General features: G+C 38.2%; 1 protein-coding gene and 1 pseudogene across 3 annotated transcripts in view; one reads left to right on the top strand and one right to left on the bottom strand.

Annotated features, from left to right (window-relative positions):
* The window catches only part of LOC146484748 (uncharacterized), a 198,647-nt gene that overhangs the window by 102,138 nt on the left and 72,365 nt on the right, over positions 1–24,144 (bottom strand). The gene's annotated exons all lie outside the window — the stretch shown is intronic.
* Positions 5,765–23,704, top strand: LOC146484749 (uncharacterized; annotated as a pseudogene). Its single transcript, XR_014863546.1, has 3 exons — positions 5,765–5,819; positions 17,708–22,153; positions 23,065–23,704. The product of XR_014863546.1 is annotated as an uncharacterized LOC146484749 (transcript).

The following is a 24,144-nucleotide window of genomic DNA, read 5'->3' as shown; positions in this document are numbered from 1 at the left end:
GGCTCTACAAACATTTCCTACATTTTCTAATATCTCAATAAAGCTCAGTGTCATTTCTTTGTTTACTTAAAAGTAGGTGGTGGTCAGCTAGAAAGCCTTTGCTACTTTGACCACCACACACATTTTATAATTTGTACTGTATTTATTTTTATCTTGTAATCATTTGTTGTAATACTTTTCTTTCTATGTTAATGTTGTGTAAATAGTGTGAAATAAATGAACCATGAACCATCCTAGCCCTAACACCATGCTACTGTCTTGGTTATATACCAGCAAACCAGAAAGACCTGTCCGTGTAAATGGTAGGCGCCCAATTATGTCCAACATTAAAATACCGAGTACACCCTTGCTGTTTTAAAGGGGGTTTTTTTTCTCAAAAATGGAAGTTTGAATTTCTTTTGGGAAATGGAGGTACCACATCTGGATTTGGGATCTGAAGAATGTTTGGTTACTTGCAACATGTGAGCAAACAGAGCAAGTCCCTATGAGTTTCCCATTAGAGTTTTATTTGGTAGTGATGAGCTTTCCATTTCAGTGGTTCTTGATTCACCTTTATCACATAACACTTGAAAAGTTTTCACCTGAAATTTATGTTAAGTTTAGGGGACATGCCCCCTCGACTGCTTCTTTGATGACAAGTTAATAAAGGTTATAATTTTACACATAGGAGTCCACAGACTCGAAAATTAGAACCACATAATACACAAGTCCAATAATATTTGACTCTTGATATGAAGAACAAAGGTCATTATCTGCATTTGATTTGCAAGGCACAATGAGCTGCTTAAATAATCATTGTTGTACTGAGCATTGCATTATTTGTACATGCATAGAGGATGATACACTAAGAATAATACAAGGTTCTTTATGTCCAAAGCAGCTATCTTGGTGCTTGGACACTCACCTCTGATGGGATCCTTGATTTCAGCAAAAAAAAAATAATAACAATAATAATAGGAAGGTGTGAAGGTCTTTTGGGCTCATAAAAGTAGCAAATGGCAGATAAATAGCAAACAAATAAAAAAAAATATTTCCACTATTTGTTTTCCTGTGCATGTCTGTGTGTTCTAATGAACTGTCACCCATTTCTGCAGCAAAACAACAGCTTTCACAGTAAGCTGATCTTCAGTAACCATGAATTCCTAAGTATTCCTTAACCATGGCCTTCCATAGCCAGGAAACAACATTTAATCAAACTGTCAGACACAAACCCACTGCAGAGAAGTGGTGGGGAAAAGAAACTTTGAAAACAGTGTCTGTCTTGGATGAAAATTCCTTGTTGATGCCAATTCCTTGAGCACCCATGTCAGGTCCTAACTTTTCTTAATATTAAGACCAGCAACACAAAATTATGTTCAAGGACTTTTCACACAAGTACACAAAAAATATCAGAACAGTGAACCTTGAACCTTTAAGCCCCAGTAGTGATCAGTATCAAAATTTCTCCTAATATTTATCAATACACAATCAAGGAGAGGTCATGAGATCACCAGTGGTGAAATTTCTTGATATTTCAACAACCTCCCTATAATGCTACTATGAAAAATTGGACATGTAGAGACCAGTAAGGAGAAACTGTATGTTGACACTGAGGCTTAAAGGTTAAAAGCTAATAAATACAGAGCCATATTGTTGGTGATTATCGCACCTTCTTTTATGCTTCGTCCTTCCACCACCCCATGCGTCAAAAAGGGCTTAGTTACTTGAGAATCCCTTTTTATTCAGCTTTCTCATTATCCATTTTCTGGTAATTATATTGTCTTATTCTAATGGAAAGAATAACAACATCCCAGTGAATGACTACAGTTTTTTCTTAATTAATTGCATCTTTGTTCAGGGGGCACAACTTCAGAGTACAGCAAACGAGGAAGACTTTCCTCAGTATTCCCTACAGCGAAGATTGTTGTCATGACAACAACAGCAACAGAAAAACAACCAAACTACAATCATACAAAGTTTGAATATGAAAGATTTATGGAGTACTACAAAGGCCCTCCTATCTTAACACAAAGTAATGTTGACCAGTTTGATTACATATTTTCGCCCATAGCAGATGAACTTATCACCACCAATGTCAAAAATTAAGCCTGTCAGCCTATTATTTACTCATCATTAGTACTGTGTGGATTTGGGGGTGCCTTTTTGGGTGGAAAGCTTGGGGATCACCAGTTCTACCTTACTCCCCAAATTCCTCAAAATGCACTTTTGGCTCAGTCTCATTCTCTACAGACTGACAATGAATATTATTTGCCACAATCTTTGGGAATGGGGTTTGATTCTCATTGTGTTGGAAGGATAATAATATATTCATTTTGGTCTTCCGCAAACCATGGAAAGTTTTTTCCAAGAAAGTGGAAGAGATGGAAAGCCTGCTACATGAAAACTTTACTTTAACAACAATCATATTGGTGCAAATATTGAAGAAATGCAACCCATCATGACAGATTAGTGTAAATACCCCAGAAATCTGTGCAGGGGAAAATTTTTGCTTATAACCACTTTGGTTTTGGCTTTTGTGTGAGAAATGCAGCTGTTGTGATATCTGTTGTCCGAAATGACTGTCATTGCTCTTAATTATGTGTTGAGCTGTGTCCAGCTGTTTTAGCCCTTGAAGATATTCACATCACTGATAGGAACTTTAGGAACTTGCTTCTCCCTAGAAATCAGGTGGAAGAAATTAAGGCAGAGTTAACAAGAAATAAAGGAGAAACTGAGGCCAGTGATAACTATTTGTATCAGAGAATGTGCTAAGGATTAACAATGGAAGTAGTAAATGAAGTGTGTTTAGTACTCCAAGGACTCCATACTAATGATAAAATAATGGAGAAATTCCCCTATCTTGAAGAAAAGAACAATGGCAAAAAGATTCTAAAAACTATAAGTACGTGATGTCAAATCCAAAGAGGCATGTCCTCCTTTTAAAACTACTTCTTTTCTAAAGCCTATCACAAGCATAGACCTGCAAAACATTAGGTGCTGCAGACATGTAAACCAATGTCCCCATTTTTATTTTAGAGGAAGGCTAGTTTTATATTTTGGATCCAAATTTTTTTTAACTCAGAAGGTGGGAGAGAGGGGATAAAATTAAACTAACTACACTTACATAAAGAGCCCTAATCGGTTCAGACAAGGTGTTCTCTGTTGTAGTACGGGTTTCATTACTATTATTTTGGCGGTCATAAGTCGGACATTTTTCATTTCTCTTAGCTGAGGGGTGGGAGGGATATTGATCTCACCAGCAGATGAATAATAATATTGTGTGGACACTATCAATTTCTCCAAAGTCCTATGAGAGATGTTGTATGGATCTTGAAGGAATAAGCACACTGGTCTGAAAGGACTAATATTATATTATGAAGTCTCTTACTCAAAGTCCAGTTCAATTTATAGAAGGAAAATAGTCTTTTAGCAGAAGACAAAAACTGAAAATATGCTAGCAAACGCGGCGCGCGTGTTCAGGAACTCAAGGTAAAGTATTTTGGGGAAATTAATTTGCGTTTACTAAATAAATAATCATTTTAAAAAAAATCATTTTTTGTCAAGAAATACCAAAAAAAATATATGACCTACCTCCATTTTATCCCCAAAAGTAAGCAAGCTTATATCCATCGTGTTGGAAACTTGTGTAATTTGGCAAGGCCGTTTGAACGTTACTGCAAACTCTTTTCGGCTAAAGTCGCTGTTGTCTTCCGAAAAAACAATTTCTCACTGTTCTCTCCCCACACAAAGGGCATGTATGTATTAAAACGTCGCATGACAATCTTAATCGGTGCGAAAACTTTTCCGTGTTTTTGTTTCTTGCCCGAACTGAGCGAAAAACAAACACAGAAGGAAAGAGCCAATCACAGAGCAGATTAGAATGAGGCATTCTTAATTCTGGTAACCAACCAGAAATGGCGTTGTATCGAACTTTACCAGATCTCACATTTCGACATTCCCGAACCGACGACTGAGATCGGGGTACGAGATTAATACATAATCTTACACATTAATAAAACTTAAAATCCGTTTTGATCTTTCTTTGCGTTTTATTCGAGGTTGTATTGAAGTCTACTGAATTATGTAACGAACTACCTTGGATAATTCTAATGTTAAAAATAAATCTAGGTTATTACAGGCATTAAAGCCACACCAAACGTGTTTATATTAGCTAACACCATGCTTCCCATCCGACGTGGCATCGTTACATTGGAATAAGATGTCACTCCTCTGCCTATATGCTGTATACTTTGCAAGGTTACAATTGTCGTCTTTAACTTCTAATCCTCCAGTAACAAAAATATTCTCAGTTTTTACCCGACACCAAAATTTAAACAACTCTCTTCCTGCAGATTTGCCATACCCTGCCATTTGTTTTGCCTTGTGTCAAATCTTGCACACTTAGGAGGGGCGCTCGTATGATTCTCCCACCGATTGCATAGATCGGCCGCAACAAATACATTACAATCAGCCTCCGGTTATTTTCTAAAAAGAAGTTGCCTAAAAGCGGTTGCGTAAAAACTGTCTCGTTGTGAAATTCCTTTAACGTAGTCTTTTTGCTCATTAAGAAAGCTAATCCTTTCTACTTTAGAATTTTAGGGGTCTACCCGGGTCTACCCCTTATGGTTTTTTCCGTTGGAAGCCGTTGAACTAATCACGAATCTATGAAGATATCGTGTAAACCAAATGGCTCAACTCCCGGGAAACCGACCTGAAAAGCCAACGGGCGAATGCTCGAATGTTATTTCTCTCTAACAAATCCACGAAGGAAATGTAGATCTCTTTCACCCTAAGGAAAAACTAAAAATGAGCAAATACGAACAAATAGACTGCGAGCAGTCGTACTTTTTCCTCAGATCACGCGCTCATAGTGACGGTTAAATTATGCAAATTACAAAAATGAACTCGCGGCTCGCAGCCTCACCGCTCCCTAGATCCATCGCTACTGAGATCTTAGGAGAAGAGGGCGACCGCTCGGACGCTTGCGGTCCAAAAAAACCGTCTTATAAAGCAAACGCGACGGCACATAATGCTAGCATAAAAATAAACAGAAAAAAATTCTTGCCTTCGATTGTGTACGAACCGAGAGTAACTTAACGAAATCGCCTTGGGTCAGATCCCACAAGAATCATCTACGGCTGCTACTAGACCGCTAAAATTTGCCAAATTGGTGTCTTCAGTGACAGTTTTTAGAAAAGGAACTGCAGAATTTGAATGCCCAGTTTCAGTGCGACTGTAAGTCTTACGTTCGGGAAATGTTTACTCGGTCGTGACCAGAGGCAAAGGAGCCGGATTTCACATTTTTACCCAGCACCCTTTGTGGGTGGTGAAGCACACCGCCAATCAGACCTGTAAAGTGACAAATCTTCTTATCTTAGAATGTGTGACGTATGCAAATTTAGTCTTGTGAATCGGTGCAGCAATTCTGGGAAACATTCGACCAGAAATGGAAACAGTTTATTCTTATAATAATTTACTTTAACTTGCACCAGACAGGCTTGAAGGGAAAAAATAATAATTCTAGAATTATTTAATGTCGTGTAAGATGCTTGCAAAGCTAGACCAACCTCGCTTAATTTTTCAACAAAGGAATTTAGGCCCAGTCTTCAATTTACCTGCGTGTATCTAATCTGATCTGACATCAGCAACCAGAATTAACAATGAACGTTTCATTTTCAAGTCATAACTGCTTCGTTTTCTAGATTCTTGTGTTCCTTTTCAATTTTTTGTACTTTTGTTTTCGATTGTTAGCTTGTACTAAAAACCTTGTTTTTCCTGCTACTGAGTGGATTCCGGTCATTCGCGATTGTGACGAGTTGTGAAGTGTGAGAGGCATGGTGGTAAGTACAAATATTTTCAAAGCTTTTTTTTGTTATTTGCTTTTGTATATTTTACCTCAAAGGTGACCTTTGCGTGTGTGAAGGGCAAAGAAAGTACGTTTAATTTTTGTTTACTGAGTGACATGCAAATTTTATACGCGCTCCTAAATAAAGAACTGAAAAGAAGATGTGGAATACCAGGTATTCAGCGAATGCCACGGTAGAATAGTGACAGAAAAGGGACATAGGATGTTCAGTGAACTGTATTTTAATTTAATTCATTAGTTAAAAAAAGACATTTTATCCACGCTCCAGAATGAAATTGAAAGAGACTTTGACTGACTTTGCAATTGATAATGGGCTTTTTTTTAACTCTTTGAGTTTAAATTTTGAGAAAAATACCCCATTTTGTACTTTGTGACGTGCCATTTCAACCAAAATACCTAAAAAATAGTTGCTCATGGCTCAAACATTTAATTTTCTTTCTAGCATAGTTCTTATTCAGGCACGCGCAGAAACCAAAAAACCTTCCCCACTTACTCGAATTTATTTTATTCCAGTTTTTTCTCGTGTTTTCTTCTTTTTTTTTTTCTGCTGGGCTTGTGGACTTCATATTTGAGGATAGTGGATATTTTTACCACAAAGAAGTGTTTGGTGGTTGGGCCGAATTTTCCTACCATTTGACAGTTGAAACTGGAAGCCAATTATTTCGAGTTATGAGTCATAACTCGAAGTAATTTGCTTTCACTTTTCTCGCTTAGACCTGTATGTATTCTAAGTTATTTTATTATATAAAATTTAGTGGTATATCGAGTGGTAGCAAATCGATAAAAACGCTATCCTGCCAGTGGCGATATCATTTTTATCCACACATGTGTGATATCATTTTTGACCAATCAGCTCGCAGTATTTTCGCACGCTGTCAAGCACTTGTGGTTTTCCGAAGGGTTTCCGCCGTTTGGCTGTCGTTTGGTCTTTTGGAAGTTTTTGAGTTGGTCTTTTCGCGAGTCGAAGTTAAGTTTATTCTAAAATGGAGACAAGCTCAAGCAGATTTGTCGAGATCACAGATAAGAAACTGATCGAATTCGTAGAAGAACAAGAAAATCCGAATACAAAGAGGAAAACTGCGTACGACGTCGAGTTGTGTGAGGGTAGTTGAAAGCAGCGATAAAAGCTAGGACGGTATGTTCAGATTTACTTGTTACTGTAAGCCAAATTTCTAACCATATTTGATATGCCATTAGTTTATACCTGTTTATCCGTTTTCTATTTATGTAGATTATATTTGTGGCCTTTTCGCTTAGTCTTGACATAACTCGGCCTGGTTTACGATTGATACAAATAAACAACTGACTGTAACCTTATTATATTCAATTTCAAACCTTAGTTTTTGAAATAAAGAACAAAGCATATTTTGCTGTATTGTGAGGATTTTATATAATAAAAAGAAAATTACATGGTCGTTTGGAGATACAAAATTTCTCTTCTCATGTTGAAAATATTTCACTCGTTCGCTGCGCTCACTCGTGAAATATTTTTCAACACTCGAAGAGAAATTTCGTATCTCCGCGCGGCCATGTAATATCCTCTATATTCAACACATTAAAACCGCACACATATGGTCATGCTACACTGGATATTCGTTGTCCGTACACAACAGATATTCTGTGAAAGACGCAATTTCGAAGTAACGACCTCGGATAATTGCTAAATATTCCGCTCGATTTCGCAGGGTAATTGTTAAATATTTCCATGCTTCACTAGCTGATTGCCAAAGACAGCTCACATCGCCAAAACAAATGACGTCACAGTCGTACAACTGGCTTATCCCCAAACTGCGCATAAATCCGCGCTTAGCAGTTAAAGGATTAAGAATGTTTGTTATCCTTTTGCCGTGTTTAGCCTTAGTAACTTGAAACGCCCCAAATGTGACCTTAAATTTTATGTACAAAACACTGGCTTTAGTTCACGACAGTCACAATTTCGGTTTCAATCTTATTCATACGGACAAATTAATGGCTGTTTCTAAATATGAATACTGCGATTTTTTGTTTTTATGTTCACGTCACGATCTCAAAACGTCATGACTAAAGGTTATTATCATGAGTATAATTTGATTATGATTATATAAACGATTAATAATAAAATCAGATAGTGGAATAACTCAAAGACTTTAATTATTAAGGTACTTTATTTCCGAGTTGAACGGCCAACTCTTTAGCTACTTCATTTGTATTTACATGTAAAAGCTGCTGTGTAAAACAGTCGGGTTCTCTTACAATGGCCGTCGTATATGGACACCCGAGGTCTTCGAACAATAGTCTGGAGCGATCAATGCTTTCACGCGAGAATCCACACATTCGACATTTCGCGTTTTCGGCCATTCGCGCTAACAGCCGGGAATTTCAAGAGAAAAAAAAATTCCTTCCAGTCTATTTGTGTTCAATCTTTGGGTAATACGCTTTCAAGCTACGCGTTACTATTGATTCTTGTCTTGTTTCTTTTTCATTCATGTTTTCCTTAATATTTTTCAATTCAACCCCAGGAAATTTCACCTACATTTGGCATTTACAGCGAGTTGGAATCATCGCGACGACGTTTGAAAAAACGTAAATTCCTTTTCGCTGCCGTCGCCGTCGTCGTTGCTAAAGCTACTACCTAATTCGCAAGACTGTAGGATGCTTTCCTTTTTTAAGTTTCGGTGCTTCATTTTCGAGCTTGTGGAAGGGGTTTCGCTTTTCCCGTGTTAAGTGCATCATTATCCAGCTTTGGACATTCCTTCTTCGAGTTTAATTAAGGCGCTTTGAGTTCTCAATTCTTAGTGCCTCCAATAAACTACCTTTTCCATGGTGGTGTCGTGGTAATTCTTGATATATAAAAAACATCGTTGTCTTGTCTTGTATGTAAGATTGAAAACCGTCAAATTGTTAGTTAGTTTTCTTAAATAATTATATTTTAATTATGATTTGTCGGTTTTTAACTCCATTGTAATATTGCTCTTTGTTTGTTTGTTTTTTTTTTCTTTTTTGGTTTTTAGCTATTAAGTGCTTCCTTCATCTGATGAAATAAAGACTTAAATTACCCAATAACTTTATAATGGAACTGCACGGTTTTTTGCTTTCTATTAATTAGCAATTCGAAAATCCAAAGGAAAATATGCAATATAATTATCAACCATTGTGTATTAAGCAAACCCGAGGATACGGAATGGAGTAGAATATTGGCAAACGGAAAATAATGTTCAAGTAATACGCCATTTCTTTTATTCTTTTTGCATTGAATTGCAATCTATAAACGGGTTTGAAATTTCACCTGAGGCATGACAGATACTGTCGGTTTTGGTTATTTACGTGTGTTTCCAACTTTGTAGGGAAAATCCCTTTTTTCGCTTATTCGGCCTTTCACTTTCTCCAATAAGGAACACGCGGAAGTTCTCTTCGATGATGAGTTGCATGCAATGCTGGACTATTTTATATCCTGATTCGAAAGCTCAGTCATCAACAAGTGTGCAGTCTCACTTAATTAATTATCTTCTTTTAATAATAGATTTTCTCTTCATGTTTATTGCACTGAAGTGTATTCGTAGTAGCTGCGAGATGTGATGTATGTTTGGATGATAATAATAGCCAGAAAAATTTCTGACTTCAGAAGCGGTAACGAAATTTATGTAAAACTTGCATGATAAAATAAAATTTGACTAAAAGAAAGTTGATCACAGGTTCAAAAGTTACCAAACTTTCATCTTGGCATGTTGTGTATTCATTCTTCGATACAATCCGTTAATTGCATACACCGTCACAAAATTAATTTGATTTTTTTTGTGCGAAGCCTATTCTTATAATATAACCTAATTTTTCTGAGTGCCTCCTTTGACGTGTAGCATTAAAAGAAAATCCTCACAAATTCTTGATACTAATAGGTCATCTGCGTCAATCGCCGGCAATTTTAAGAGAACAAGACGAAGTGGGAGCGTATACTTAGGCGTCGGTGTATTAGACGTATTTTAGTATGCACCTTAGTTCAGTTTTTGATGACAGGTGAACGATAAAAGACTTGCTGAGAGTCCAAGGCATCACTGCTTTGTATTTGCGATACACGAGGTTTATAGTTCAACCCGATGTCACGCAAAGGATGAATAACATAATAACGTATTACTAAAATAATTCCATTCCATTTGTATTACTAAACATGTCGGGTTTCGTAACCATTTGTGCATCTAAGATAACGATGATTTTTTTTTTGACGACAAAGGAGTATTTTTGCGCATACGCTTGCAGGCAATTACCCTTATTTTTGGGCCGGGTTTCTGTGACAGACGTTACTGACAGCTCTTTCACTGGTATTCTTCTGGGTGTACGATCGCAACAAAACACACCCGTGAAATCCCTTGCGATTATTATTTTTGCTAAAAGTAAACTTCGCTTGACGAGATCTCAATTCAGAGTTACGTTTATTTTCACTGGAACACTATTTCGTTTGGAAGACTAGGTATTACTTGCATAGTTTTCTCTGACACATCACTACGTTCATCAAACACAATGAGAACAGATTTTGCTTACGACAGCCAATCGCAAACATCACACATGTGGAACTTGCCAAAATACGAGATTATATGAAAAAGGATAGCGCACAATACACCTTTTGCCCTTCATTATCAGGAAATAAATTTTCATTAGTGTTAAAATTAAATCATTAAAGTGAATGTGTAATCATTGTATGAAAATAGACAAACGTGAGAAGAATGTTCATTAACGCGAATATCAGTTCAATTTAATGGAAATAACAAACTTTTAAGAGGATGAACAAACATTGGACGCTTCTTAATGTTCTTTAACGAGGAAAAAAAATTCATTACAACAGAGATACAGTCAGCGTAACAATCAATCCTTCAATCAACTCCCCGCTCAAACATCGTGGTATGTAAGTCTGCATAAACCTAGACCACGCTGAACATTTTCTGGCAGTTATCGTGTTCACGTTTCTCCTCTTCTCGCGAGGATCTTCAAACGCCCTAACTATCCTTTTACGATGTTCATTTGGGATACGGTTTCGTCGAACTCTGTGCTTCATAACTGCGAAACCAGTTTGCACATGTACAGCATCGTTTTCAAATTTTTAAGCTTCCATATAAATCCATTGGGAAATTAGTCGGAAACCACGTAACTAAAAACTCTTTTGTAATTGAAATTTTCTTCGCGTAATGGAACGTTAAACCCAGGTTAATGAATCTTCATTCGCACTAAAGATTGTTCTTTTCGATAAAACGCTATTTTAATTGGTCTTAATGAATCTTCTTTTCGATGCAAAACTCCTTAATGACTCTGCCACAAATTGAAATGTTTCATTTCCTAGCTAAACTGATTATACATTAATTTTATTGACCAATATTTTTGCGCTAATGAAAATTTATTTCCTGATAATGAAGGAAAAAGGTGTAAAATCAAAGGCTCCTGTGAGCCAACTCGTAATGCAGGAGTGAATAGTGGTAACCGTAAAGCGGTACTCGCGTCAAACTACGCTACGAGGATTCGTGGACGCCATGCCGCATTGCGGGAATGCATTATGTATAAACAATTAAATTACACACGCACTCTGATTCCTCCCGATACGCGAAGGAACGCAAATGTGGACGTGTGCCTTCTTTTGGTGGATTTTCGTGGTTGCCACTCGACAAAAAAGCGTCCAGTTTTTCTTTCAAGAACCTCCCAATTTCTTTTCCTCACGTCGTGTTGTCGTTTGGATTGCCTAGCACGTGAACTAAATCTTCCTGTTTTCAGTATGGTAATACACTGTATTCCTTTCTGTGTTCAAACGACGGCTCCTGTCGCATTTTATAACATTGGAAGAAGCTTTCAATCTTGATAAAGTTGCCATTTTGGCTTTATCCAAGTGAACGTAAATATAGAAATACATCAAGTGCTTGCGATGATCGTCGCGATGCATTAGCAAACTTTCAGTGTTTACATTTGTTCTGGTGAATCGAATTTAATGCTCACACTGGACCCCGAATGAAATTTATTGCGGCTTCTGTCAGCGTTTTATAACATCGGACGAAGCTTTCAGTTTTGGTTAAGTTAGTATTTTGGCTTTATCCAAGTGAACGTAAATATAGAATACATCAAGCCTTTGGGACGATTGTCGCTATACATTAGCAAACTTTCAGTGTTTATATTTGTTCTGGTGATCGATCTTATCGCTCACACTGGACCCCGAATGAAATTTTTTGCGAAGCTGAAGTCTTAGTGTTCTATTTTACACTTAGCCTTTCACCCACGGAATTGCCTTGAAACTTTAAAGTTAATTGAATGTGTTTTTTTTTTTTTTTTGCATTTTCCGTAGTGAAAACAACAACAACCGTAATGTAGCGTTCTCTATTCCAGTGTTTACTGGACAACATTACCAACAACTCTTGAAGGACTTTGCTGACAATCGGAAGAAGGGATATGGGTCAGTAGTTTTCGGCAGACTCTTTTGAGTCTTTCTTGTGAATGGGAGTTATGTCCGCGGGTTTCCACTCTGTAGGAATTTGACCGCTACTGAGAGACTGATTAAAGATCCCACAGAGACTCGGAGCAATTTGTGAGGTACATTCTTTTAGTAGGCGCGCTGAAATGCCGTCGGGTCCACAAGCTTTTGAGGTGTCAAGCCCATTCAGGTGCTTCGTTACATCATCAACTGACACCTGTATTTGAGAAATTTCCATATCTGTTCTAGGTGAATTGTTCGTTGGATCTATGTTTACATCCGGAGTAGCCGATAGAAAAACAGAACAGAAATATTTATTTAAGAGTTCAGCTTTCTACGCCGGTTTTGTAGCCACTTTACCATCGTAACAAATCGCTGAGTTAGTGCATGAGCGTCCACCCATGAACACTTTGTGGTAGCTTCAGAACTCTTTCGGGTTGTCTTTGAAAGACGCTTCAATTTTGGCTAAGTTGTAATCATTTCCGCTTCCTCGTCTTTGAGTTTATCGTACATCTTTTACTTGTATCACGTTTCGTCGAACATCTTTTATTGCACATAACATGGATGTATCCAGCATAACATGGCTGTATGTACACATGACATTAATGTAATGATAATTCGATATTTTGTCCGTAAAACCGCGCCATAGTTACCGAAATGCTCTGGAATTAAGGTTACCGTATACCTTCAGAGGTGTCTCGCATCCAAGCGATGTAGCGCGTCCAGTTTAAACTATAGATACCTAAACCCCCACATCAAATTAAAGCTTATAGAGCTGGCTATCAAACTATACCAAGAATGTTGAAAGAAAATAAATTGTCGAATAGCCAATGAAAATGCGCATCTGATAACACATCAACCATTCAATATTCACGTTATAAAAGTCAAAATCAAGTTAAAATTTGTGGCAAGCGCCAGCGAGCGACGTCGATTTCAGATTTGAATCCTCGTAAAAATCTTGCAGAAAAATACCCAAAGTTCGGTGAAAACTAGAAGGAATGTTCATAATATACGATTCTGTAAGGAAAGAACTTCAAGATGAGGAGTTTATTTAAGCTGAAAATGAATGTCACTGTGCTTGGTCTCTCCTGAAACCTTGCTTGGCAGCCTGAGAACATGGTTGATAAGTTGAATCGTTAATCGTGCCTTGGGAAGTTTTGTTGGTAAGGAATCATTGCAGTTGTTGCTGGTAGTAGTAATAATAGATTTTGACGCTGAGAACGTCTCAGAGAAAATACATGATTTTTTGCAAATTTGGCAGCCAAACACGGCAACCGGCCGTACAAGGTTTGACTGAAACATTTATAGGCTGTAGTATATAGTTTTGTGTTAGTGTTCGTGTGCATTTTTTGAATAAAGAATGTCTTTTAGAGAATTTTATTGTAGTACTCAGATGCAAAAATTACCTTGAAAACCGTTTACTGCGTATTTTGCTGCATACTTTGTCGTCTCGACGAGGTCGTGTTGCTCACCATTATCAGGGCGGATAAAGCACTGTGGTTCTTCTTTCTTTTGAATTTTTTTCCCTCGGGCTCAGGGGGGAAGAGAAAAGCAAACTCCAATCAAGATTTGGGAAATTGTTCTCCATTTCCTTAACAGTTGTACTTGAAGTTACTTTGTAAATGTTGCGAAACCTTTGAAATGTCTTTAAATTCAGTGCCGGGACACAGAAAGCGTGACGTGACAATCGTGTTTACATACCCTCATCTAAACACACCTATCGACCAACAAGAGCGCGCGTACTATCTTAAATATTTTATAATACTTAGTATAACTTTGTTTTCAAGTTTCGGTGCTTCGTTTTCGAGCTCGTAGTAGGTGTTTCGTTTTCCCAGTTTTAAGAGCATTATTTTCCATATTTAGATATTCCTTCTTCGAGTTTAAGGCGCTTTGTGTTTCGAGTTCTCTATGCTTAGTGCATCTAATAAAAGACCTCTTTGTTTTTCGCCACCATTGTTAATTTTGATGTTAGTGCATTTCCACTGCAAGTACTATCGTGGTAGTTTCGATAAATAAAAGCTTTGTTATCTTGTATAATGCTCTTTATTTATATCAATTGAATATAAAACTATAATTTTGTTCTAGCGTTGCCAAAAAGTACCACAGTTGTATCGAAATCTTTTACTTGTTTTCCGGCGCTGCAGATGGCTGTTTGGTCGCGAAGAAAATCTCTAACAACGAAAGCTGTACACAGTGTGTACAATAGATAAGAACCGTCAAGTTGTTAGTTAGCTTTCTTGAATAGTTCTATTATAATAACTGTAATTTGTTGGTTTTTAATATATTCTTCATTGTTTTTCTTTTTGTTTTGCTTTTTAGTTATTTAGTACTACCCTCTTGAAATAAAGACTTACATGACCAAATGTATTTTTTTTTTATTAGAAAACGATAAAATACGTAGAAATAGTATCAGTGGAACTGCACCCCTTTTTGTGTCTTTCATTTATTAGGAAATGTGAAGCAAATATGCAAATAAATTATCAACCTTATAGCCCACTTTGAAAATGAATCATGGCCTGAGTCGAGAGTAACTGCCCAAGCAATTGTGGGATTGTTTGGGGGGGGGGGGGGGGGAGGGAGGGGGACGCTGAATGCGAAGGTAATAGCCAACGTCCCTTCAAACCTTCCCACAATCGCTTGGGCAGCTACTCCCGACCCAGGCTATCACTCTTAAGATTTTTCAAAGTGGGCTATTTGACGAACCTCGTGGCAGAGGAATGTTGCAAAATACTGGCAAAAGGAAAATTATGTTCACACAATACCAATGGTAATTTCGTTTATTCTTTTTGCACTTATTTTCAATCTATATGTGATTTTAAAAATTCCACTTAAGGCATGACAGATTCTGTCGGTTGCTGCTTATTTGCGTGTATTTCCCTTGAAGAGGCTTTTGGTATGGGAGTTCCCTTTGATGATGAGTCGCGATGCTAGACTATTCCATATCCTGAGCCGTGCAGCTCAGTCATTAACAAGAGTGCCGTTTCTCCTTTAATAACTAATTTTTATGTATTTCATGTTAATTCAATGGGAGAATATTTGTAGTAGCTTGCAAACAACACCGATGCAGTGCACGCGTGTAAATGGCCAGGATCGCGCGTGGAGAAATTGAATTTTTTCTCTACCAGTTCAAAATGGCGTCCAAGTTTTAAAATTCTGCCAGGGAATATCTCCTTGGTGCCCACATTTTAGGATTTAGACTCTCACAACGAAAAGGTAACAATTGAAAAAAAAGACGGGGAAAGTTGGAATAAGCGGCATATTGATCACATGACTCTCAGAGTAAAGTAAAAAAGGCGCCAAAACGGTGGCGCTGCGTGCGTTGCTACAGTTGAATGAATGAAAAAAGCTTACACTTTACGGATATGTACTCAGACACGTAAGTACTTTTTTAACTTAAGTGAATTTTTTCTCAGCTGCTTTCCGTGTCACTTTTGCCAGTATGATATGGTTCAAATAGTACCCGAAAAGCGTCTAAAGTTCAGTTATTCGTTGTTGGAGAAAGTCTAAAAAGTTGTGGAAAGTTATGATGCTGGAAAGTTGTTACGCAGTTTTCGCAACCTCCATATTGAATTCTGTCAGCTTTCACTGTTTTCTTGCTCATGTTGAACTGGAAAAAGAGCTTTTTGCTGCTTGGAATCAAGTTCCGTGGCCATGCAAAGGAAGAATTAGCAAAACAACAACCGGCTACATGGATGGACTTTCTAACCAGGAAAAAAAGATACGCTAAAAAATTATACCTTCTCACATTCGTACTGAACCGCAGCCGGTTTCTTGGCTATAAACAAAGCCTATTACTGATGCCGGGATACAAAACTGTGAAGGATGCATTTGACTGTGACCGACACCGAGTTGAAACATTTGGATTGGTTTCTGGGTTTTAGTCAAGATACGTACTGTCTTCAAAATAAGGTAAAAAATATCTTGTCATTTTAGCTTAATATTTGTTTTCAATCCCGCGGACATGCATGAAAACTTGTCGTTTGTCTATACCAGTAGTTTTGTTTCACCTCTTCAGTTCTTAAGTTCTGCCGGAGGCATTTTGCGAATTATTAGCTTATTTTGACGGTTAAAGTTGCTAGTTTGATGTTGAGGAAATTTATCCCGCGAGCTTGAAAAAAAGAAAGAGTTTGAAAACAGATAAGACCAGATAAGAACGTGTTTACAGCTTTGTTTTCCCTTGGACAATTCGACAGCTTTTAGCTTGACCTCGTAATTTCTGCCAATAAACTGAATTGTTTTTAACCTTTCGCTTGGTAATCCCTAACTTGTTTAACCATTACCTGTTTCACAGGCACTCGGCATTAAAAGTTTGTTATGCTAGACTTTGGCCGGCTTATTACACTCGTAAAATGACAGTTCACGAAATTTGATGGAAGCGCCAAATATTCATGCCAGTGAGCGCGTAGAAAACGTTTGAGACGATGGCCTTAACTCGTCTCCTCAAGGAATTACCACCAATTTGAAATAAATGGATGAAACCGACTTCTCGAATAAAATTTAAGTAAATATATACATCAGCATTGCGGAGAATATTTTTATATTGTAAGGTTTAATGTTTTCTACTCAGCCAGGAGAATTTCCTGGAGTTGTCCCCAATGTTTTAGTTTACAGCTGTAGTTTAGTAAGGTTAGACGGAGGAACTTAAACATGTACATGGTAATAAAATGTTATTTTCACATTCAATGTTTTTTTCAAATTATGCAATTTTGTCGAAACCAATCTGGACTTTCTCTTCCATTTTCCATATAAGGTAGTAGCCCCACGCAAATTTGCGTGTATCCGCGCGGGTTTATAACTTGAAGAGTGGCGCAATTTTTTCTAAAAATAGATTTTTTGGTAAAACACATGGGGACGCGTGGAGCCCACGCTTACGGTCTCCATCCCTGATTATGGCTCCTGTTAAAACATAAATCAGCGAATTCGCGATCCTTTCCCACTTATTCACTTTTATATTAAACTGATACCGTGCATCTTTGCAGATCCGATGTATTGTATATTTTATGGTCTCAGCGATGTATTCGTTGAAGGGTAGTTTTGTCTATCATCACTCTGCTTATCGCGACAGCCGATAGGCAGCCCCGGATCCGCGGAATCTAGTTTTGAATTCTAGGTAAAACCATTTGGTGACATCATTTGTCAGAGCTTAACCCATTTTTTTCAGGCATATTGCGTCACGTGAGGCATTTTGACCAATTTTAGGCAGACGAAAATAACAATAAACTGCCGCTTCTCAAGCAGCACTAAAAATAGAGTTACATAGAGGCGACAGATTAATACAGGCTTCAAGTCAATTGAATTGATCTCCAATATGAAATTTACGGACTCTAAACCTGACGTCATTACTGGTCGTTTTAGAGAACAGGTTGGCCACTCAACACTCGTTTAACGGTATAAAAAAAAACCCCAGACTTCATGCGGTTTTGTTTTCTTTCCCAGGTTTCAAGTCAAGACCGTCATGGACAGCAGAATCAGAGTTATGGGGATCGTCCTTGTTGGTACAATGGTTGCCAGTTTTCTTCTCAAAACAAGCCGAGTTCTACAAGCCATTGAGTTGTGCCAGGAATGTTTGATTCTCCTAAACAACACAGCTCGGGAAAAAGTAGTAGAATCAGCCTACACATACATATACCTTCTAATGTTTAGTGCATATTTCCTTCTTAACGATCACACAAGTGCCATAGAATGCGCCAGAAAACATCTCCAATTAGTTCGCGGCCTTGGCTTAAGAGCAGAAGAAGGCAGAATAACCTTGAACATGGCAAAATGTTTACACCTTCAAGCTAAATATCAAGAGGCAAAGAGGCTTTATAAGAAATCACTAACCATCATGATAGACAGAGGCAACAGGAAGGAAGAAGCTTTGTGTTACGGTTATTTGGGAACTGTCTATCGATCTCTCGGTGAACATGGAAAAGCTGAAGAATTTCTAAGGAAAGAACTAGCGTTAACAAAAGAAATTGGAGACAAAAAAAGAGAAGCCACGTGTTATGGTAACCTAGGAACTGTGTATCAATCTCTCGGTGAATATGGAAAAGCTGAAGAATTTCAAAGGAAAGCACTGGCGTTAAGAAAAGAAATTGGAGACAAAAAAGGAGAAGCCACGTGTTATGGTAACCTGGGAACTGTGTATCAATCTCTAGGTGATTATGGAAAAGCTGAAGAATTTCTAAGGAAAGAACTAGCGTTAACAAAAGAAATTGGAGACAAAAAAAGAGAAGCCACGTGTTATGGTAACCTAGGAACTGTGTATCAACCTCTCGGTGAATATGGAAAAGCTGAAGAATTTCAAAGGAAAGCACTGGCGTTAAGAAAAGAAATTGGAGACAAAAAAGGAGAAGCCACGTGTTATGGTAACCTGGGAACTGTGTATCAATCTCTAGGTGATTATGGAAAAGCTGAAGAATTTCAAAGGAAAGCACTGGCGTTAACAAAAGAAATTGCAAACAAAAAAGGAGAAGCCACGTGTTATGGTAACCTGGGAACGGTGTATCAATCTCTAGGTGATTATGGAAAAGCTGAAGAATTTCAAAGGAAAGCACTGGCGTTAAGAAAAGAAATTGGAGACAAAAAAGGAGAAGCCACGTGTTATGGTAACCTGGGAACTGTGTATCAATCTCTAGGTGATTATGGAAAAGCTGAAGAATTTCTAAGGAAAGAACTAGCGTTAACAAAAGAAATTGGAGACAAAAAAAGAGAAGCCACGTGTTATGGTAACCTAGGAACTGTGTATCAACCTCTCGGTGAATATGGAAAAGCTGAAGAATTTCAAAGGAAAGCACTGGCGTTAAGAAAAGAAATTGGAGACAAAAAAGGAGAAGCCACGTGTTATGGTAACCTGGGAACTGTGTATCAATCTCTAGGTGATTATGGAAAAGCTGAAGAATTTCAAAGGAAAGCACTGGCGTTAACAAAAGAAATTGCAAACAAAAAAGGAGAAGCCACGTGTTATGGTAACCTGGGAACGGTGTATCAATCTCTAGGTGATTATGGAAAAGCTGAAGAATTTCAAAGGAAAGCACTGGCGTTAAGAAAAGAAATTGGAGACAAAAAAGGAGAAGCCACGTGTTATGGTAACCTGGGAACTGTGTATCAATCTCTAGATGATTATGGAAAAGCTGAAGAATTTCAAAGGAAAGCACTGGCGTTAACAAAAGAAATTGGAGACAAAAAAGGAGAAGCCACGTGTTATTGTAACCTGGGAACTATGTATCAATCTCTAGGTGAATATGGAAAAGCTGAAGAATTTCAAAGGAAAGCACTGGCGTTAACAACAGAAATTGAAGACAAAGAAAGAGAAGCCACGTGTTATGGTAACCTGGGAACTGTGTTTGAATCTCTCGGTGAATATGGGAAAGCTGAAGAGTTTCAAAGGAAAGCACTGGCGTTATCAAAAGTAATTGGAGACAAACAAGGAGTAGCCGCTTGTTATTGTAACCTGGGAACTGTGTATCAATCTCTCGGTGAATGTGGAAAAGCTGAAGAATTTCAAAGGAAAGCACTGGCGTTAACAAAAGAAATTGGAGACAAGAAAGGAGAAGCCGCGTGTTATGGTAATCTGGGAACTGGGTATGAATCTCTCGGTGAATATGGAAAAGCTGAAGAATTTCAAAGGAAAGCACTGGCGTTAAGAAATGAAATTGGAGACAAAAAAGGAGAAGCCACGTGTTATGGTAACCTGGGAATGGTGTATAAATCTCTCGGTGAATGTGGAAAAGCTGAAGAATTTCAAAGGAAAGCACTGGCGTTAACAAAAGAAATTGGAGACAAAAATGGAGAAGCCGTATATTATAGTAACCTGGGAACTGTGTATATATTGCTCGGTGAATATGGAAAAGCTGAAGAATTTTTAAGGAAAGCTCTTCCGATAATGGAAGAAATTGGAGACAAAAAAGGAGAATCCACGTGTTATGAACTGGGTATCAATCTCTCGGTGAATATGGAAAAGCTGAAGAATTTCATAGGAAGGCACTGGCGTTAAGAAAAGAAATTGGAGACAAACGAGGAGAAGCCACGTGTTATGGTAACCTGGGAACTGTGTTTGAATCTCTCGGTGAATATGGAAAAGCTGAAGAATTTCAAAGGAAAGCACTGGCGTTAAGAAAAGAAATTGGAGACAGAAGAGGAGAAGCCACGTGTTATGGTAACCTGGGAAATGTCTATCAATCTCTCGCTGAATACGGAATGGCCGAAGAATTTCAAAGGAAAGCCCTGACGATAATGAAAGAAATTGGACACAAACAAGGAGAAGCCAAATGTTATGGAAACTTGGGACGTTTGTTTAATTCCCTTGGTAAACATCATGAAGCTAAAGAGCTTCACAAGAAAGCACTTGCAATGAGCAGAGAGATCGGTGACATAAGTTCAGGGGCTGCGTGGCACCTATGCCTTGCATACGACGCCATTTCAAAAGGAAATTCAAGTTTACAACATGAAATCATTTCGAATCTCCGTGCAAGCATTGCCAAGTGCGAGAAATTCCGGAGCTTTCTTCGACCCAGTGACCAATTTAAGATATCCTTCTTAGACAAGCACAGTTCAAGTTATCATTTACTCAGCGCAATGTTTTGCGGTAGTGGAAATGCGAAAGAAGCTCTTTGTGTTCTCGAGCTTGGACGAGGCAGAGCACTGGCAGACTTAATCTCAGGTCTGCATTCTGCTCAACAACAAACATCATCCAACCCGCCGTCTTGGGCTGAAATTGAAAGGATTGTGAGAAACCAAAGTAACTGTAATTTTCTGTACATTTCATATTATGGTCAAGATATGTTTTTGTGGGCCCTTAATAGGAACAAACCAATACTTTTCCGAAGAATAAACGTCAACGAATGTTTTGTCATCAAGGGATTGGAAAGAGATGTTGATGAAATTTTTAGCGAAGAAAGCTTTAGAAGGTTTAATTTTCTCCCTCAAGAGCACTGCGAAGATCGATCACTGTCGTCTTTGAAAACCAGCGACTCAACTCGTGAATCAGCAGAGGGAGGACACTCGGCAGCTAACCGCCCAGTAGAGCACGAGAAAGAAGAAATCCTGGAGCCCCTTCCCACCCGAGCCGAGCGATACAAAATGATCATCGCTCCTGTGGCTGACTTTCTTGACCAACCTGAACTCATCATTGTTCCTGATCGCTCCTTGTATAAAGTTCCATTTGCAGCGTTAAAGGATGATTGTGGAAATTACTTATCAGAAGATTACAGGATCCGAATTGTTCCTTCTTTGACTACTCTCGGGCTCATTCAGAGCAGTACAGCAGACTATCACAGTCGGACTGGAGCACTAATAGTGGGCGAGCCCGACGTTAGGGACGTGTCTTATAAGGGATGCCTTGGTGTCCTTTGTCGTCTGCCCTCTGCAAGAGAAGAAGCTGAGATGATCGGAAAACTGATCGGAGCTGAGCCCTTGTTATGGAAGGAAGCAACTAAGGAAGCGGTTCTTCAGAACATACACTCTGTAAGTCTGATTCATTTTGCTGCTCATGGTGATGCTGAAAGAGGAGAAATTGCTCTTGCTCCTCAACAACCTCTCAATGGTATTCCAACCGAGGAAGACTATCTGTTGACAATGGCTGACATTTCACAAGTTCAACTGCGTGCAAAACTTGTAGTACTCAGCTGCTGTCACAGCGCACAAGGACATGTTAAAGCTGAGGGAATTGTTGGAATCGCTCGAGCTTTCTTAGGATCCGGTGCACGCTCAGTGTGGTCCATACCAGACGAAGCAACAAAGAAACTAATGAGTCGTTTCTATGAGCACCTTGTTCGTGGGGAAAGTGCCAGTGAATCTCTTCACCAGGCCATGAAGTGGATGAGAAATAACGGCTATTCTGATGTGAGGGACTGGGCGTCTTTCATGCTGATTGGAGATAACGTGACGTTTGATTTTGGAAAGTAAAGGTTAGTTTTACCATTGAATTGTATTATCACGGGTAACGAATGCATTATTTAAGTAGATCACTCTCCCCATTCTGTTGGAAACACTTGTGGTTTCTGTGACAGGATACTAAGGGTACATTGTGATTGGTCTATTTTTATTCCTACTTATGAACATCATAATAGGATGAACGACAATTGACAAAAAAACGCAATGTTCCGTTCATTTTACTTTTGAAAGGAAACTTAAAAAGAACAAGATACTGATTCAAATGTTTCCAGAGCGTAGGATGCTAGAGCAATTCGCTCTGAGGAAGGGCTAACGATCGAAGCGGCAGCACTGGAATCTCTTTAAAAAGGCTAAATTACCTTTATTTGTCAACTTTGTTGATAAACCAAACGTTCGTTTCTACTCTCCACCGACACAGCACCACAGAAAGTAACCTCCTAATCCAATATACTGATTCAGTCTATTCCACATGATAAGTGGATAGTCCTAATAGGTCTTTTACAGACTAGTTCCCCAACCATTCACGCCGAATAATGCGTGTGGGAGGCCCAGGAAATAAACTTGAGACCAGTCCAGTTGTTGATCTTGCTCTTCAGTTTTTGCTTATTTCTTACACTAAATAGGCCAGGTGTTAGTATTGATTTGTTAAAAAATGAAAGTCGACTTATGGACTAGTTTAATAATTTTGTGCTATTCGCTCAGAAAACAACCTGATCCAATAAATCGTTCTGCCATTTCCTTTTGTTAGATATGCGTAAGGGTGTATAATTATCAAGTAGAAGAAAAGATCCTCGCATCTAGTTACTACGCAACTTTAGCAGTTGCGAAAAGAAAGCCTGAAAAAAATTCAGGCTTGAACGGGATAAATTATGTTTAAAAAATCAGATCATAACACTGATCCTAAAATTCGGGTTTTGTTTATTAGTTGCAGGTGAGGAATGCCTGACAAATTGCAACTTGCAAAAGAGGACGTCAGTAAATTTATTAAACAGTAAACCACAAGTGAACTTTAAACACTCAACTACTTGGACTGAAATTATTCACTTACGAGAGTCTTATTACCTAGAATCATTAAAGCTAATTTCGCGTGCTTTTCGTTGTCTGTTTGGAAAGTGATGTGCATCAAAACCCTTTATTAAGCAAGCTTTACCAGCTTTAGCTTGGCCAGGATAAAATAGATAACTGTCTCTAAATTCAAGAGCAGACTATTTTACTGTCACGTGATGAGGTTATGCAATTTCAAATCAATGGACAGGGATACCGTTGAGAAAAACTCCTGTAAGGCAGACCCCCTATAAAAACACCAACAGGAGTAATCGTCTTACCCTTAAAGGATCAATAGGGTTTCAATTTGAAAGTATTTATAGTTCTCAAAATTTGCGCAGTGAAGGTCAGCACTCAAATGTCTTAACGGTGGCCAAAATACCTTATCAGCTCAGTTGATAAAACCAAACTTTCCTTTAGCTCCCTCACCGACGAAGTACCTGACAGTTTCTTTAGAGACAAATAATAATGGCTTATTAGTTTATTAACGAAAAATACCATTGCAGCAAAGAAAAAGTGAATTGCGGTAAATTTATACAATTATTCAAAAGTAAATATCACTAATTTGGGACTGGGTTACAATAACCTTTTTTTTTTATTTTGAGCCTGGTGAATAAATGACAGAAGAAGTTTGTTTTTCAGTCAGTGACACGGGCATACTAAAAAAAAGGAAATCCTAGTTCTCCTGTTTAATGGCCTGGTTCCCACGAGTCTCCTGTAGCTCAGTGTTAGGTTTGACTCCTGTTAAGAGAACTCGGATTTTTATTTTCAAGAGTATGCCTGTATTAGCGGTCTCGAAAATGTACATATATCATAACTTTCTCAGTATCTTAATAAAGACTTTGGTATTTTACTTGTACTACATGTTGATGCTTTCCCAATCGTCGCTAAATAATCATCACCCATTTGGTGACCCCTAAAATGGAGGCATTTTACGCAGTTTGTGAGTATGTGGGAAAAA

This window comes from Pavona decussata, unplaced genomic scaffold (assembly GCF_977016875.1).
Source record: "Pavona decussata unplaced genomic scaffold, jaPavDecu1.1 SCAFFOLD_30, whole genome shotgun sequence".
Classification (NCBI taxonomy): Eukaryota; Metazoa; Cnidaria; class Anthozoa; order Scleractinia; family Agariciidae; genus Pavona; species Pavona decussata.
This window is presented reverse-complemented; position numbering and strand designations above follow the sequence as displayed.